Source organism: Anopheles funestus, chromosome 2RL (genome assembly GCF_943734845.2).
Source record: "Anopheles funestus chromosome 2RL, idAnoFuneDA-416_04, whole genome shotgun sequence".
NCBI lineage: Eukaryota > Metazoa > Arthropoda > Insecta > Diptera > Culicidae > Anopheles > Anopheles funestus.
Window position 1 is genome coordinate 22,136,990 of NC_064598.1, and position 19,059 is coordinate 22,156,048.

The window sequence follows — 19,059 nt, forward strand, 5'->3', positions numbered from 1 at the left end:
CACTGAAGCATTTTTGGTTTCCTTCACTGACTGTATCGATCGTGCGCGAAAGCGCGGCTTAGGTTGCGAAAATCGTGACGGGGCGCTACAAAATCCAAATGAAGATTAATCCATCTTTTCCAGCCTGGTAAGTCCCGAGTTGGTCACGAGTTTCGGAAAGGTACATTTTTTAAACTCAACAATTTATGTTGAAGCCTTCAAGCAGTAAACGAGACGGTCCATTCCGTTTGGGTTCATGCAGATGCTCCGCTACAAAACGGTAAATCGCCGGCCACAAACACTTGCCACTTCTGATGCTCGAGCTTTGAACTCGTGTGCAACGGAACACGAAACACGGTGGACAGGACAAATTACGTAATGATGCTCTTTTCTGTAATGATGAGGCAAAAGCGGCAAAACGAAGGAACTTGCGAAAACAAACTATCCAAAATGAAAATCTCCCCAAACGAAAGCACCACCGGGACAGTGTAGTCGGTCTGGTCGGAGGGATGTAACCGGATAGCGGAAGAAGGGGGCCTAGCGCCATTCGGACACCTCAACGTGTGGCTACCGGGCAACTGACCCGATTATTTATTGCACCTTTTTTCATTTTAGCGGTTTTCTGCGCTTCTGTTTATGCTCTTGTTTATGTTACACCTTTCCGCAGTTCATTCCGGGGGTTTTCGGGGTGATTTAGACGAGAACAGAAGCAGCTTTTTGGTTGCTGCCTGGAATGGGAGAACGTTCAGAACAAGAGCAGCAAGAATTTACCGCACAGGTAATTGAGCTATTGGGAGCTTAATAGTTGGGAGTTGCTTTCTGTTCTGGACCTGAACACAGAAGCAGGGCAGATATTTTAAAGCTCTTTCACGGAATGGGGCCAGCATTTAAACTGTTATGGTTTCTGTATGGTTTTTGGGAATAAAACTCAATCGAAAGAGAAACAGAAACCAGTAAACTTATCGTTAAACAAATAACCCAGTAGTAATCGTACGCGTATAAAGTCTACTTTCTCCTTTATGCAGTACACACTCAGCGGCAAAGGGAGAAGAAAAAAATACATTCTCCAACATGTTTGAACATTCGTCCCAGCCAGATCCGGTTCCGACCCGTACCAACAAACAAACCAGTTGCCATTCATTCACTTTCACAGCCACACCGCACGATCCGTGTTCGATCGTTTGCGCCACCATCGTTTATCCTTCTAAATTCGTTCATTTCGGATTGGGGTCTTTCGCTCTCGATGTCTCTTCTGTCATTCCCTAAATTTCACATCACACAAATCCATCATATTCCAATAGCCACATGCATCTTTGAACTAATTCCACAGGTGTTTCATTTTTTTTCCTTCAAACTTTTAACGCGATGATTGATCGATATGAGAATTCGGAACATGCATCACATCCCGGAAACCGGCACTTTCACGTTGTCTTCTGTGGTAGCTGCCAACGGAGGATGTTAGTTTTAGCGGGTTTTTTAATGCTCATAGTTCACTTAATAGTACGCTAGTGAGACAACAAAACCACTCAATGCTTAGTACTATTTGACAGCTTGTTTGACGTTTTGCAATTTCAAATCCTCTACTCGATCTTGTAAATGCACCAAGTTACTTTCCACTTTCACTACTACCACAGTTCAAATGATCGGTAAATGTCACTAATATGGGCAAGTTTTGTATTAATTTGGTAAAAAATATTTTTTTATATTTAACACAGTGTTTTTCTCTATGGATAATTTTTAACGGGCAGTTTGGCATTTATTTCATCACAACCAACACCAGTTAAACACCCAACAGCCCAACGGGTGCCACGACACGAACAGGTGCACAGAAGAAAATCATCCACTAACGAAATCAATTCCGCTCATCGCTTCGACAAAATCTGCTTTTCCACTAACTCGGTTTTTCATTTATCCCTTTTTTCCCGGGGCGGGGGGCGAAACATTTTCTCCGCACATATAGCTGTAGCGTATATAGATCCGTTGGTAGCCGTTCGGGGTTCGGCTTCGATGCGCATCACATACGCGAGTAGCTGTTGTTTGCCGTTTCCTCGCGTGTGTCGGAATAAAAATATAATAAAATTCCAAAAACGCACTCGTTTGCCGATGGGTCCGGTTTAGTATCGCAAAAAAAAACGCGCACACACACAAACGCACAGGTGTAGTATATCTGGGTCACTAGGAGAAATATATTTATATTTTCACTACGATACTATACGCTGGGAGATGATCGATTTCTTATGGGCTTTAACTGCCGGTAAGCGGTGCGCATTAACGGGAGTGCCTTCCATTCGGATTAAGGTGAACAGGCGACAAAACGCAGTTATTTTCGTGGTTGTATATAGAATTGAGGTGCTGCGAAAAACAATCATTCTACCACACTATCTCGATGTAAACTTACACTTCAATACGTTAAAGCACAAGCCTTGCAAGGATTTCCAGCATCCAGAATTACAGATCGTAAGCAAAACACTGCAACCACTAGTGCAACGATCAATAGCTGCACTCGCACAACCATCCACCAAGCGGGGTTTTCCACTAGCTCGGTGCGAGTACTTCCCTAACAACCAAACAACTAACCCTTGGTTGGTGGACCGACCGACGTGTTCCGGACGTGTCTCGCGGACCGTGTACCGTGTGTTTCGTCGTGCGACCGTCTCGTTTCGAAAGTAGCTCTCAACTAAACGCTACCAGACCGGTGCGCACCTTCCGAGCGCTTCGGTTTTGCTAGTTTTGAGTGCCCGTTACGCAGGCCCCTCGGATGCTCAATGCTTTCCAATTTTCCTCTATCTCTCTATCTCTAGCTCTCTTGCGCGTGTTCGCTCGCCAGCGCAAGACTTTCTTTTCTTCACTCGCCGGCCAAGTGGAAAGCTGCCGAGCCGGTGGCCTTCACTCATTCGTTTTGCGTGCAGCTTCATTTCTACTGCGGCCGTACGAGAAGAGAAATAGGGAATGGGCAAGTCCCAATCGCACGCTGCTCTATCTCACCGTTCAGTTCGCTTGGCAATGTTGGAAGAGAAGATGTCTGGTGAGTTGGAGAAAATTTGGACACCGGGGGCAACTTTCTCGTGCCGGGTTGATTGTTGGGGAGGGAGGGATTCGCCCATCAGCACGGAGCAACCCGGGTGATCTCACTTTCATTTTCGTTGCGTGAGTGTCCAACCTGGTGTGTGTGTGCGTGTGTGTGAGTGGGGAGCTTTTTTTTTTGCACCATGCTTTTGTGAACATTAGAGCGATTGGATGGGTTGGTCGGATTCGTAAGCAACACCAATGAGGGGGTACGCAGTTATATCGAATTCCAGAAGACTCCTCCAATCCCGTCTCTTCTTCTCTTTAGTTACCCCCTCCGAGTGGTTTCCTCGTGTGTCTTTTGTTAACTGACGAGACACTCAAACGAATCGGAGTGATGATGATGATGATCATGATCATGGCGATGTTTGCGCACTGATAAATCATTCAAACGAGAAAGTTTTGTGCCCGGGTCGATCCTACCGTGCAAGCTGAATTTGGTATCGGACAAGGAATTTCAATTGTCTGCTGCATACATTTGCAATTGTTTTATATTTTCAAATGCTTGATTAAACGGTAAGAGAAAAAAATGGGAGCATTTTGTTAATACTAAGCTGTTCCTGGACTCCATCCTGGTTCCAACTCCAAGGTTTTTGGAGACTTTCTTTTTGTTTCCTGTATCCCGTCTGTATCTCCAATGCCCTTGAACGAATTGTTTACCGTTTGCAAACTCTTTTCGTCGTGATCGTCATAAGACAAAACCTTCCATAGTTGTGCTTGCATAATTTTACCACGCCTGCAACCGGATGCCATCGGTGTTGGAGCCGGATGTGGATAATTTGGCGCCTTGCTGAATGTTTTATGACCACTCCACTGAATAGTCTTAGTCTCTCGTACCACCACCAGCTACGCTCGTTCGCGTGCGATCATTTTTCCTTATTTTTCATAATGATCAGCCCGAACAAGTGGGGTCGGGCGTCATGTTTTCCTTTAATTGCTGTACCTCTGCACTCCGCTCTGAACCATCCCTTTCCGCACGATGTTAAGCAGAAACGTTTTTTGGAAAATCCCTTCGCATGATCGATTACAAGACTGTCCACGACCTACTTCCGTACCGTCTTGCGGGTAGAAAACAAAAATGCAAACACTCTGGTAGGGATGAGACTAGGGCAGTAGGGAGTTTTGCGTCAGTTCGCATTACGTGATTGGTGTGTGCGAGTGGCGTCGAACGATTTTAGATCCGTTTTTGCTTCCGGTGACTCATCGCCAACGTCCTGTGGAGCGTGGAAGCACGGTGCAGTGAAATTGCTCAATAGATGTAATGCATTAGCAATTGTTCGCTGGTCGCTATGCATGATTTCATCGTGCGGCTGTTCACGCTCTCGAAGTTTCGGAACGGCACGGGACCATTATTCGGGTGAAAGCTTGCACGGTGGATGATTGTAACATTTTTTTATTTTTCATCTCACTCATGTGAGGCAGGTTTTGAAGCGAATTACTAACGCACAGATAGGACTGGTATTGTGGTGATTAGATATTTTTTTCTCTCCCTTCCCAATTTTATTTACGGCTTCAAAAGGAAACTGTTAATACAGACCTTAGTTAGTGTTCGGTTTTATTTAAAAATCGCACCCAAGAAAGGAACTTTAACCCATATCATATGATGGATAACCCTTTGTCCCTTGGATCCTGGCTTTCGCGACCCTTGCACATCACTTTCCCTTGTGGAGGGTTTGTTCTTTTTTTTTGTATACATATATTCATCATCGTCTCTCCTTTGCAATCGAGACAACGGTCAAAGTCACTTGCACCTTTTGGGTAACAAAAAGGAATTAAAAGAAAGAAAGAAAGAAAAAAAAGCCGAAACAACAACCGACCACCACCGAATGTGGGTCACTAACTGGCGGTCCGATGTAAGATGAAAGAAACGATCCGAACCCGTCCCGAGCGGGGATCTGATGGGGTAATTATTTCAGCGCCGATCATTACGTATCGTACCGGTGCACCGTTCGTCGCTTGTACTGAACGTCCGGCATCGAAGTCACTCAATCGGTGGTGGTGGTTCCGGGTTTTGAGGCGCGTAATTATTGTTGTTTCGTGCGCCTTATCAACGGTGCGCGGTTATTAAATGGTTGGAGGCAACATTTTTACTATAACCAAACGGACCAAACAACAACGACAAAAAATACACTGCCATACTCACCAAGGTGGCACAAAACGGAACCCCCGGTGGACAATAATTGGAACTGGTGCTTTCGCTGTTTTGGAGCTGTTTTCGCTGTCGCGAGCTACGGGATTGGGGTGTAATTTTCCAATTACAAATTGAAACAAAGTGAGAAACCAGAAAGTTTCTGTTTTTTTTGTACATTAAATAATTCATTCTTGCAAATTATATTTTTTAATTCATTAAATATTAAAAATTGTGTCTACAATGCCAAACTAGTAAAATAGTAGAAAGAGTATTTTTTTGTAGATATTCATTTGAATAGGACAAATGTTTCCTAGCGAGAGAAAAACATTACTTATATTCTTAAACTCGCTATAAGAATACCAAAAAACTACCAATTACACTTGCACACATAATACCAACCGAACCAACAACACCCAACAGTTCGTGGTTATTTGTCAGCATTAATTTAAACCGATAGCATCCCTGCGAACGACGGAAGTGAAGGCATCCGAAAATTAAAGCTGTCATTTAATTATCGACGTTTAGCAACGATGCTGATGCTGCCCTTGGTTAAAACTTGTGCTTTTGGCAGTTACGGATGATGCCGCCAAAAATGCTCGATAAGTTGTTTCAGATCGATCGAACGAGTTCGGTTTTTTTTTGGGGAGGGTGATTTTACTACCTAATGATGATTGTTCATAACGCAGACGGGGCAATGAACAGTCGAGCAATCCGGATGTGGAGTATGTTTATTTGAGTATTGACTTCATTCTCTCTGCTTTTCGCTTCGATCTTTCCTTGTGCACAAGCACGTTTATTATGGGACTTTCTCCGGTGGTTCATTCTACCGCAATCATCTGACAATTTAAAATGGGCGAATTGTTGTGGCTAAGAAAAAGTGAAACTGTCTTGATTTTTTTTTGTTTTTTTGGATTGTAAGTATGAAATCAAAAACAGCGTTCCTATTGATTTCCTTTATGGTACGGGGCGGTGCGTTATGGAATGGAAAACATCAAGTGCATTCTGAATTCGGTTGTTTTTATTTGCATCAGAATAATTTTGTATCGCATTTTATACTCTTTAGTTTCATTGAATCCACTGAACATATTCGAGAAGACAATTCGAGAAACATTTAACAAAGAATGATTGTTTCCCTTTCCTGGCACTCTTCGGGAAAGCTTCAATATTGACTTTCTACGTTAAAACGGTGCGATGTGATAATGCGAAAATAATGATACCCTTTATTTGCCTTGCTATTAGTGCAGAAAAAAAAATGCAGAGCCAGCTATAGGAAGGCAAACAGTTTATAGTTAAAAAAAACAACAACGACATCGACAGTAACACCTTCTGAAGAAATATTATGGTTAACGTATACCGTGAGGTTTTATTGCGTGTAGAAAAAATAAAAAATAAAAACGAGATCAAAAACCGGTGCTTGTCGCAGATGGGTCGTTCAATAAATAAACTTTATTTTATGTTGGTCGGTATTTTTCTTAGCCGAAGAAAGTACTGTTCGACTTTCCTTAAGCTCAGTACTGAAATCGGTTTTTTTGGGAGAGGAAGCAAACACTAAAGACGCTGTTAAAAGGCAACGAGTGAAACGAAAAAGGAAACATTAAATGCACAAACAAAACAAACGTGTTTGGCAAAAGTTTTTTTTTGTTTTCTTCTTCTGTAACAATTTCACAAATCTCAGTTCCGCCTTCAGAGTAGCAACTGAATTATTCCATTATGATTCCGAATGGAAAGCAGTTGGACGGTTGGAACGTTTCTATGAGGTATAGCTTTAAATTTCTTTAATAAAGTTTTTCACCAACAGAAATCATGTTTATCAATCGTAGTTTTTTTTCCTCACTATTTGAATTTCTTTTAAAATTAATATTAAAATTAACAACTGATATGAAAACTCTTTCTTTCGTATTCCCTCTTTCACATGTCACAGCTTACAATGAATGAAGAAGAATCATCTAATGACTACACTAAATTGAACAAATTTCTCACATACCGGACAAAGTTCCCATCTCACATCCATAAGCGCACCATTGTCAGTCCGTCGTCAGTAGCGTAGCAGGTGGGCTCGGTAAGCAAGAGCTGGGAGATAAAACCACCCGCCTGGAATCGATCAACACACCATTAGCCGTCGCTTCCTGCGCGATGTATCGATCGAGGCGTGCGCTCTGTTATACAAAAACATACACACGCACACCCATTTTTGAGCGGGACCTTTTCGGAACCCTTCGAGAGTGATTGATTTATTGTGCTCACCCACGTTTACGGTGCCCGCGGTTGGCACATGACGATGCTCATCGATTCCATTTCACTGCAACAGGAGTGCATGCTGACATGACAGGGAGCGTTGCAATGGAAATTAAAACAACAACAAAAAATCTGACGTTTTGGAAGCTTTACTACAATATCGCGAACAGTTGCTGCGATTGCAAGACAAAGCGGGCGTTACCGTACCGAAATGGATACAAACAACTTCAATGCGCGGTATACGTCAAACAAGCGATGAACCTCGTTTTGTTCCTCTTCGCAGTTGAAATGAAATTCGTCCAGCTAGATGCTTCCCTTTTTTTCAATCATTTTCTTTTGTTTTTCTCCTTACTTTTATGTAAGAAAAGGAATTTAAATCAATTTATGCACGTATCCATTTTAGTGGCATAAAAATCCCGCCTGGGAACACGGAATAGAACGGGCTGTATCTACAACTGTTTTTTTTCATTCAATCCCTTTTATCCACCTGGTAATCCTAGCTCAGCAGAAAGAGGCAGGGGTTGGTTTATAATTAAAAATGTATTAAAAGGATTCGCTTTCGTTCCTCCGCTAACTACGGAACGGTAGGCGGCTTCCTTCTATGATGATTGGAATAGAAAGAAAGAAAACAGTACCCACTAGCTTCAAGCTTATAAGCTCACCAGGTTAAAAGAAAATACGCTTCGTTTACGCTCAATTCCACGCTTCATCAAACGGGTTAACATTGTGCTTTTATCCTTCCTACCATTAAAGGGAAAAAAAAGGATCCGCTTTGTATCCCGCACATTCGATCAATACCGATGCTGATTGGGGCATTTATGAATGCTACACCACACAGGAAGAAACACCCGAAAACCTTCAGTGTTTAAGGGAAATGTTGAGCTCATCTTCGCTCATCATATCCTGCATAAGGACGATCAAGCGTAAAATATTCCTTTCTCCTCGCGTACGCTAATGTGTTCGGTAAGATATCAATCAAAATTCATCTTTTTTTTTTCTTTTTGAGTCCTAATCACCAAGAGAAATGGTTAATGAAAGCAAGCAATGGTGACTGAGCGAGTGTAATGTGTTTGTTTGTTGCTCCAAACTTTACTGTACGCGAACAAATGACAAATAGAAGCTGTCAAATGTTCAAAATCCGAATGAACCGAACCAAAAAAGGGGAACTCGTTAAAACTGACATTAAGTGTATGGTCGGTCGGTGGAAGTAAAATGCCCTATCTGGTATCTTTAACGTATCCATCATAGCCGTGAAATTTGTCTGAATGGCTTAGGGAACCGTAGCAGTAAAATGGAAGATAAAATAAAAAAATAAAAACGTTTGCAATCGCTTGTTTACCCGTGGAACTCACGTGAAAGGAATTTTAATTGTGTCTTTAACCATAGTTCACCGCTACTGGTTAAGCAGCATGTGAAAACCTTATTCTAACGCTGTTCCTCTTTCACCAGATGCCTATGTTGTGAAGTGTGTGTGTGTTTTTTTTTCATTAATGTAACGACCTTTAATGCACTTTCTTGCGCAAACGTCACAATGACTTTTTTATATACCTACACGAAACGTCCAGGATTGTGCTTGTTTCCACGTACCAGACGAAAAAGCAAAACTGAAGAAACCTGTTCCAAAAAACTTGACCCACTGATAATGGGACTGAGCTGAGCTAGGTATGGGGGGATATCTTTTACACTCTCTTTTTTTTGTTTTCACAAACCTGAGACCACAATATTTGCGTTTTGCTATTTCCCTTCGATGCATGAGAGAATGAAACAAAAACAAAAGTTGTCTACACATATGACACCCATTCAGACACTCACTCAGATCACAGATCACATAGCGATCCTGGTGATCGTACGGCGAAATGTGAACGTTTAGGAAAAGACACACGTTTGTTCAAACGGTTGTTGGATGGAGAAATTGTAAACAACCGTCACTGGGTAAAAGGGATGACGTTCGGTTTGGTGGCCGCAAACCGTAGCTTAGGCACGTACGGCCTACTCGCTTACGGTACGAGATGAATCGAATCGATATTTGTTAGTGTGTTGTATCGTTTTTTTGCCTTCTAATGTTTACATCTGGTAGCACTGAACGAGATGAAATGTGATCGAGGAATGAACGTTTAGAATGGATTTAAATTATCAGATTCATAATTTTCACATTAGACAATCCTCGCCTGCATTCTGCGATGAAATTTAAGAAAATTTTATAAAGAAAACTTAACCTAAAATCAACTACCAAATCGTTTTTTTGTCTTTAAGTAATGCATCTAAATACGTTTAAAGTTCAACTCACAATGTAAAAGTACTGTTAATTTAAGATTTGTTCAAAGTTTTTACAATTTTTTTTATATTATTTGATTTATGGCTTAGCAACATTGTAGCCACTATAATAAAACTTAAAATGCTATTTTGATAACCATCTTCAAGTATTTATATACCATCATCACAACCTAGCTGCTATCTGTTCAATTGCTGTTGAAGAATGTGCTACAAATCTACTTCACATCAACCCCTAATAAGGATAATAAATTACCCCCAAAACAAATCATTTGGATTGCACATTAACTGGAAAACAACACTTTTGATATCGGACACAACAGTACTGCCATAATAACCCAGAAACATCACTCTAGCCAAATGACACAAACGCTCGCACCAAGCCGTAACCCTCGCAATGATAAATTACGGTCTCGTGATGAACACCAAATGCATAAAGCATACCGTTGGAGGAGGAGAAGGAAAAAAGATGCCACATCACGCATTACAGAGGCTTTTAAAGCTTAGCTCTTGAAAGGTGTAGCTTCCTTCTCTTCGTCGAACGATTGTGACGGGGCCATCGGTTCAAGTGTCCATCATTTTATTTTCCCGACGGGCGCAATTAGAATGAAAATCCACTTGTCGATAGAATGTTCGTCTTCCGACGAATTGCACCTCATTTAAATCACAAAATAAAATCTCTCTTCGAAGGTGCGTGTAATGGGTGTTGGCGGCTAATGCGCGAGACATTTATCACGCCGAGATACACTTAAAGGTTACGCTTTTTGGGGCCATGGTCACTGGTTCCTTTCCTGGTGCTTTTTGTTCCAAAAATGACTGACAAACAACATGAATGCTTTTGCTGCGATGTGTTAACCCGATATTATGTTAATTAATTTCCTCTTTTTACATAGAACTACATCTATTCGTTCTCCCCCTTTTGGCAATCTTCTTTGCCTATTAATTTGTCGGTCATAAAGAAAACAGAAATAAAAAAAACAAGGAGCAATGTACCCGATCGACATTTTATGGATTCCAAAGATCGTTCGATTGTAAACGTGGTCATCGACCCAATTGGATCCCATGAAACAGCTTCTTTTTGCTGCTGTGGTACTAGTGGCCAAAGAGTGAAACCTGCTTGCATTCCGTGCGTGGTTGCATTTCCGTGTCGCACTAGCACCCGACACAAATCGATCCGTCCGATCTGCCCCAACAACTACGCCACTTGCTTCAGCCTCTCTCTCACCACTTTTCTCTCTCTTTCTCTTCCTTTCGTTCTATGTGTAACTTAGCTGAACTTGCTTACTTTATACTACCCAATCACCTAACACGATCACGGAAACGAAAGTCGGCACACGTTCGCCATTTGCCACGCCACATGGTGAAAAACTTTCAATTTTTATTGACCTTTTGGCTGTGGCGAGTGTAGCGTGGAATGAAAAACGGCCTACTGATAATACGCCTGCTATCAGCACGATAAACAGTGATCAAAAAAACGCACGGAAAATGGATTGCAAAAATTTGGGGGGAAAAACCATTCGAAACGTTCACATACCGAAGTCGGAAACCGATTAGCGACGGTAAATCATGAAATAAAGGGAAAATGAACGAAGGAAATGATAACAGTAAGGTTTAGGTAAAGTTACAAACATTAGTTTATAAACAAGAGGGGTCTTGAGTGAAATTTTCCACCTGAACGATTTCGCACGATCATTTCCTTTGATGACCATAGTTATATTCCTAAAAAAAATGAACGCCACCTCAAGGTTTGCGGTTGTCTAATCCATTAGAAAGTGTGCGTTTTTGTTGTTGTTGATAACTGCCGTCGCTGTTGCAGTTCATCTGTTTAGGAGCAAGTAGCACTATTGTAAGAGCCGGCACAAAAGGTGGTCGGAAAACTCGCAACTCGTTTTCATCATGATCGAGTGGATTTTCCAGTACAAAAATAAGGACAGAGAGAGAGAGAGAGAGAGAGAGAGAGGAAGGGAGTGAACGAAATTAGCTAATGGCGTTTCGGCGAAGGGTTAAAAGCAGCAATTTATGTTGATGATTCGGCCTCATCGTTCACTTGATGAATGCTAAGTTGATTCATCAGCGTAAGTCGGCATTTTCCGCTTCCGAATCAAAAGCAGCAAACGAAAAGAAATTTCACTTCTAAAAGTTTACCGATGGGGAAGTTTTTCTTAATGTTGCAATTATTGTTGTCTCAAATATATATATTTTTTTTAATTAACTTAACCAAATGTTTTCACAAAATCCCTTGCTAGTAACTAGAATTTCACGACACGTACGTACTCACAATAACATCTAATAGCTTATGGAAAGATGTTTTTTTCTGTTCTTCTTACAGATCAGCTAGATGGAATTGTATGAGTTTGTTTGCAGCATACGGCATTCTGGTGCTTCTTACCTATAACAAAAGGAAAAAGAAAAAAAAAGATAATCAGTAAGAAAGCTCGTTGAATCATTCCACAACTATTATCTTCTATCAGCTAAGCAAGTATTGAACCAACAACACCATCACTTCAAGCATCATTTGTGACCATTTCCAAGAAAGTACTAACAGAACTCCTTAACACCATCAACATTAACACAACTCAATAGACCTTTGCGGATGGCGTAAAGTAATCGTCCCAATGTTGCACCATCCCATACCATGAAAACCCTTATTCAAACGAGACAAATTTTTAAATCTGTTTTGTGTTGTCTGTGATGCGAATGCAACACAGAAGAATCGACACATAAATGGACCGAAGTCATACGGAACATGCGACCATCAAAAGACGAATGACTGAGCTACCAAAAACCATACTTTTTTAAAAACGGGAATTGCTACAGCATCTTTCTGGTCAATCAATTATTTCTAATTTTGTTTGCCCAAACACACACACTTTTCGGTTAGTGACGCGGAATGTAACACACAAAAAGATAGGAATTCATTCTCACACAGCAACTGTTTGCCTTCTTGTCCTTTCCTTTTCATTATCCTTCACTTAATTTTCCCTTGTTTTTGGGTGTAGTATGATCGCAGCCTGGCTATGATTGACATATCCGAAAGGAAACTTCCGGATGGATGCAGTTTTGGCTGTTGCGTTCGCTGAGTGCATTGCAAAGTGATGGTTAGAGAAAACGGACACGAAAGGAACATGATTATAAGGCGGCAGAAATAGTGCTATCCGTTTTTTTTTAATTTGTTCGGAATTACCTTTTTTGCTTGCGGAGGGTCGAGGGGAAATTGAAATAAATACTTCAGAATGCAGTTTTGGTACTTTGAGGTTCGGTAGATGCACCTTAGGACTCGGAAGAAAACATTAATAGTACTGTGCGACTTCCAAAAATGTTACCCAAACAGCAAATGTAAACCCAAACAGATTAATTGAGACACGCCATTATCTTATCGATGGCATAAGAATTATGTAACCAAGGAAGTGACAAGCACTTCCGAGTTCTGAATGAATTTTATTGCTTATGTATATAAAGTTTTGTAACAATAGTGTTGTGTACATAAATAATTATTTTGATTTTCTGTTCTTCAATATATAACAGGTGCTACATCGATATAAAGATGAATCAATTTATTCGTCATGGAAAGAGCCAAATTTTTCCAAAACATACTGATGCTGAAGAAAGCACGTGTGGGTTTTTTTTGTTGTATACGCATATAATCGTCTCGAGAGAAAATGTAACCTGTGCGGCCTTCGCGCCCATTAATGGAGCGCCTCAAAACGGAAGCAGCTTTCGATTATACTGTTAGTATTTTTTTTTGTTGTTTCCTAGTGAGATTTGCTAAAAACCCCTCAAACTAAGAGCACCTTTATAACAACAAAAACATCCGAAAACACACGTAGAAAAACATCCTCCTCAAAGGCACATCGAATCTCACCCCACCCCCTTCCCAGGTGAAGAGTAAAGCCTAGCTTCACGTGTAGAAAATCTCTCTTCCCAAAAATCTCCCTCCAAACCAATTCACGCAACACATCATTTACGCGCATCCAAATTAGGCTTTTCTTTTCGGCAAGGCAATTGCGCACATGAAGCGAAGGAAAACTAGAGTTCAACTGCCCTGCCCACTGCGGATCGTTTCCAAACATGGGTTTTCACTTTCATTTTGCGCACGAGACGCAAACGGTACGATGCTGCAGTGATTAGATGGCACAATGAGGAGAGAGAGAAAGAGGGAAGTTGAAAAAAAAAATAGAAGATGAAAGTTAATGTGCCTTGTTTTGGGAGGTTATACCGGTGAGATGCGTGCGTTGTCTTTCTTTAACTGGTCGTGCATGAAGTTTTATTTCATGTGTGTGTGAGTATGTGTTTTTTTTCGTTCCTCTCATTTGCTTCTTAGCTGAAGCTATTATTTCGGAAGCGTTCCTTTCCAGGGATGGCATTGAAATCGTTCGTTCATTGACTTCATCATCGATTGGTATTCATCTTGTGTGTGAGTGTTTTTTTTATTTTGAATTAACTTTTCTTTTCACAGTTTTAAATGGGTTGGCTGCCGTGGTTTGTTGGTGAAATTTTCATACATTTTCTTTGCTCGCTTGATGGCGGTGAAACCATGCGGGTTAAAATAAATTGGAAAAAAATGATAAGCACGTATAATCACTCTTTTACGGTGCAGTTGTATATTGCTATTTTTTACGTTTTTTAAACGGTTTTTAGATCATTATATAAACTTTATAATTAACGACTTATTTATATTTTAGAAATTTGCTTAGTAAACACTATAAACTGTAAAAATAACGCGATATTTACGTGGCTTACACGCGAACTTAAAGTAACGTTAGCAGCGGAAGAAACAAATACAGTGGAGCGCCGATTATCCGTGCTCATCGGAACTCAGCCCTTGTCGGATAAGCGAATATCACGGATAATAGGTACAACTCTTTTTATTGATAAATATTAGAGTTTAGTGTGTAATGGGAAAACTTTTTTTTATAAAGCTAAATGTCAATTTTCTTATTTACACTGTGCAAAGTAAATCTGTTCTTTTTTTCTCATGGGACAGCCGGATAAAAGGTACTTGGATATTCAGCGCTCTACTGTACAGTAGATCATATTATAACTGCCTCAGAAAACACTACAAATGCATCAGACATATTTCGCTCACACCGTAAATTATAGCTAGTCTCGGACTATCATGTGCTGCGATCGTGTTATGCCTGATATTCTTATCGTGCCATCTGATGTCCATAAATTTATCTTTACTCCGGTTGTTGTTATATATTTAAAAAAAACCTGTAATCAGGGCTGGCAGCCTTGCCTCATTTGACATGCACAAAAACATGCCGAAAGTTAAACATGCTCTCAATATCATCAGCTTCATATTTATTCCATGCGGTTTATCACATCAATATTCAACACCCACCCACGGAAAGGATTTACCCACACAAAGAAAATACTACTCCGCCAAGTGTCCATTAGCTGTACATGCGTGGAATATTTCATTTTCGTGAGACCCACAGTAGGACCGGAAAACGGAAACGCTTTCGGTGTAGATTGATTGATTAATCCTAGATGCGGGAACGAGCCGGGACGTGAACGTGTACGAAAAACACCACGATACGACCCGCCAAAAAAAGTGATAGTAAATTCACTTTGGCTTTAGTCGCCTCGGGAGTGAAACTTTTTTGTCCCGTTTTCGTCCGGTGTAAGTCACTGCGCCGAACGGGTTTCCTCAAGATGCATTCCATTGGCGCAAGGGTCGGGCACAGTTCTTCGACACGTTTCGTTAAGTCGCACCGGGAAGGAAATTTTGATCCCAAGGTGCTACACAAACCTGCAGCTAATGCTGACTAATTCGGTTAATTTTCACCCCAGCATACTAACCCCCTCCTGGGTTGAAGCTGAGGGGTGGGGTTGGTGCAGGTTATTGGTTAACATTTTTTTTTTGATTCGCTTAGTTTTATTTCTAAAGTTTGGGAACCAACACTCGTGGGACGGTTGACGTAGCGCCATCGATCGAAACTGGAGCAGGACTCAGTGGGACAGCATGGTAGCGTGCTGTGTAACTTTCTAAAACATAAAACACCCAACCGGCGGTTTTTTTTTGCTATCCCATTGATCGAAACGTGCTGACAGTGATGCTTATTTAAACGAACTTACCGTAATTGATGATAGAAATATAAAGTTCAGGAAATTTTATGCTAATACAATTGGAGGTGTTATCATATTTTATAAAAATGCAAAACCTTTCTAACTTCACGCTAGCAAAACACTAAACGCTCATATCAATTCGTCTGTTATGCAAACATGTTGAGAAAAAAAGTGATCTTTTCTTGTAAAATCTTGATCCTGATATGGTCTACTGCATATGATATAACCTCCAGCAAAACTCCAGCTTCAGTTTTACTAGTTCAAAACAAACCATACATTTCACCTTTCCACAAACCATTTGTTCACGCTAAGGTTCCTTTGCTTTTATGCGACATACTGTTGCACATTTTGCGCAACCACAACCAACCAAACGTCCTACAGCCGATATAACAATAGTGAAAAAATGCGATGCGCAATCAAACAAATACGGATGCGGTACGCTGACATCGAACAATGTGTTTTTGTCACCGCACACGACACGTGATCACGCTTTGATCGCAACGGGTGGTGGATCAATTTCGTTTACCTCAAAAAATTGGATTGCATAAAATGGGTGGATGGGCTTCACGGTTGGTCCCATGTCACCATATCGCCGATAAATGGTGTACCGCTCGGGTGGTCTCTACGCTCGGTAAGGCGACAAACACCGCGGGTGACAACGGGCCGTTCACCTATTGTTTATGGGTGTGTTCGGGTTTGTGTCACCCTTTGCCTCACTCCACCGTTTCCGGGAGGGTTGTTTGGTTATGTCGCCATTTCGCTACCGTGTATGCGGGTATTTGGCGAAAGTGGTTCATCGCCCAAGGGTGCCCGTTAGTAAAGTTTCACTTTCATTCTAAGATACAGACATTCTGATAGCGAAGGAAAAGAGGTTATATTATCGAATGTTTAAAAGCAGTTTGTAAAAGTTTATTATTGGCTGCCGGTAGTTCTAGTGCTTAACATTGTACGACACTACACGAAAAAAGCTAAAATGGATCATGTTTTTAACTAAACAACCATGTCTAAATGTATTCTTAATTGTTCAGTAAAACCGGATATATATCATTTTTACCCTGGAATATGTAGAAACATGGTATGAGGTGTTGTTTTCTCCCTTTTATGTAACACAATAGCTCCATAAATAATTGTCACAATCACTGTAATCCATACCTTTAACAGATGTATCACACAATTGGCACTACTTTTTACACTGCTATGGCTTGCAACCGTTCATCAAACAAATACCAAGGGTTCAATTGATATTACAACAGCCACACACAAAAAAACACGCTCAACCCGCATCAATAAAAATGATTAATTATCATGCCGACTTTGGAAATCGATCTTTCTTTCTTTGCTTTCCCAGTTTTTTTCTCTACACCTTGACCATTGAAGCTTTGGTAAAAGTGGTAAGAGAAGAAAAATGTTAACCATTCCATCTGATTCCGTTCACGATGGTACGATTGTGACTCCGGAAGGCAAAAAACGATTGCAGCCAAGGTGGATACGATAAGAAGGAGAAAAGGTTTCGCACCTTCCGCCACTCGGAACTAGGAAGCTTCCTACTATCTGGTTCACCTAGTTTCATCGCATGAACGATCCGGTAGCTGGGTAACACACAACCACACATAGATACAAACTGGACTTTGTCTATGTGCCGTTTGTTGAGCCGCGGCGTCCACACCGCATTCACGTGGAGGATAGGATGGAAACGATTTTTTTTTATTCAATAATTTACGTTTGTCTTGTCAGTGCATCTGCAAGGGTTAGTTTTTCATGTAAGACGCTAATAGGACCGGGTTGGTATAAAGCATGTTCATCCGCACCATGATTCTGCACCAAGCTTTACGGAAGTATCATCGTCGAGAAGGGTAGATAAATCGAGTTGAAAGCATAACATATTACCGAAAGAAAGCCAGATTGTAGCCGACTGTAAGACATCAAAGACTGCAATCGTCCCACTTATTACAAACAAAGATCTTGCTACTCGATCAACAAATGAGTTGACAGTTGAAAATTGCGAAATTTTCCTATTGCAAATAATTGGCAATGGTAAAACGGCACGGTCTGTAACATCTTTCGTCAATCTGTTGATCGTTTTTTTACACAAAATTGACGAGAGAAAGAGGAAAAAAATGCTTTTAAGCATCACTGTACGGTACGTGTTAGATGGAATCAATTTTAGAGAGACTTCAATGCGTAACAAACTACGAACTCGGCTTAAGCTTAGAGATTTTGTTTTTTGACAACCGTACCCAACTGCACCAACTCTCACTTTATTTCACCTCCCCGAGTGAAGGTCGGTTTGGAAGTTTTCACTTACCGGCGCTCGTTGCTGTTTAGCTTTGCAACGGATTTTTTTTTTTCACATTTTGTCACACGCCGGTTACCACTCGTCTGAACGTTTTCAATTGGTAATTGGGTGGCCGCTTGCTCGCTGTGCTAATTAAATTAGGTCCCGTGAAAAGTTTCACATATATTATTGATGCGCTCCGAAAAGCTTGACTCCAAACAACCCTTCCTCAATCCCCCCTTTACCTTTCCCTCCATCAACACACCAATCGGCAAAGTATGGCAAAAGGTGGCGCCCAGCCACTTCTCACCGTTTGTTTGTTGGTGGCTGCGACTGTGCCGAGAAAGTTGGGAGAAGAAAGCGTCGATAAACCGGGTGCGCAATTAGTGCACGGCGTGTTCGTTCGTTCGTTTGAGCGATTTACGATAGGGGGCGCTCTCTCATATACACACGCTGCACACATTGAGGATACGATCGGATGAATCCATCCCCCTCCCGGGGTAGGTAGGCAGAGATTGAGATGGGAAGGTTTTGGTTTTGGTGATTGAATTTCAATGCCATGTGCTACGGTCCATCAACGGCAGTAATGATGCTGCTGATAATGATGGCGTTGACGATGGCTATCACTATCGGGTTCGGGTACCCGTTTGGGCTCAAGAAAGAAAATACTCACCACACACTGCCACACCCCCCGGCCATTGATTAGATGCTGAGTCGGGTGAGTGTTGGGTCGCAACAGTGCAGAAAAATGTCGATCACACACGAGAGAGTGAAACCTGTGCGCTGGACATCTTTTCATAATGCATCTCAAAGCAGGCACGTACTGCAAGATCGAACGATCATTACCATCCCCAATACGTCCGAATAAAGTGGATGACTTGAAGGAAAAAAAAACCCACGATTGATGCCCTTGACAAGTGTATCCCGCCTCGGTGAGGAGATTCTTCAACCTTTCCCGGGTATCGGTGAAAGAAACCTCCATTTTTTTTGACACGTTGGATTATGTTTGCCCATTAGAGGACGTCCATTC

At 41.3% G+C, this 19,059-nt stretch overlaps 1 protein-coding gene across 3 annotated transcripts in view; it reads right to left on the reverse strand.

Annotated features, from left to right (window-relative positions):
* The window catches only part of LOC125766072 (cuticlin-4), a 46,940-nt gene that overhangs the window by 15,055 nt on the left and 12,826 nt on the right, over positions 1–19,059 (reverse strand). Inside the window, exon 1 of one of the 3 annotated variants that reach the window (XM_049431661.1) lies at positions 2,378–4,889. The exons of the other annotated variants lie outside the window; for them this stretch is intronic. The gene's annotated coding sequence lies outside the window, so the exon portion shown is untranslated. Of the gene's footprint in view, positions 1–2,377; positions 4,890–19,059 lie in introns of those variants that run through there. 3 annotated transcript variants of the gene reach the window in all.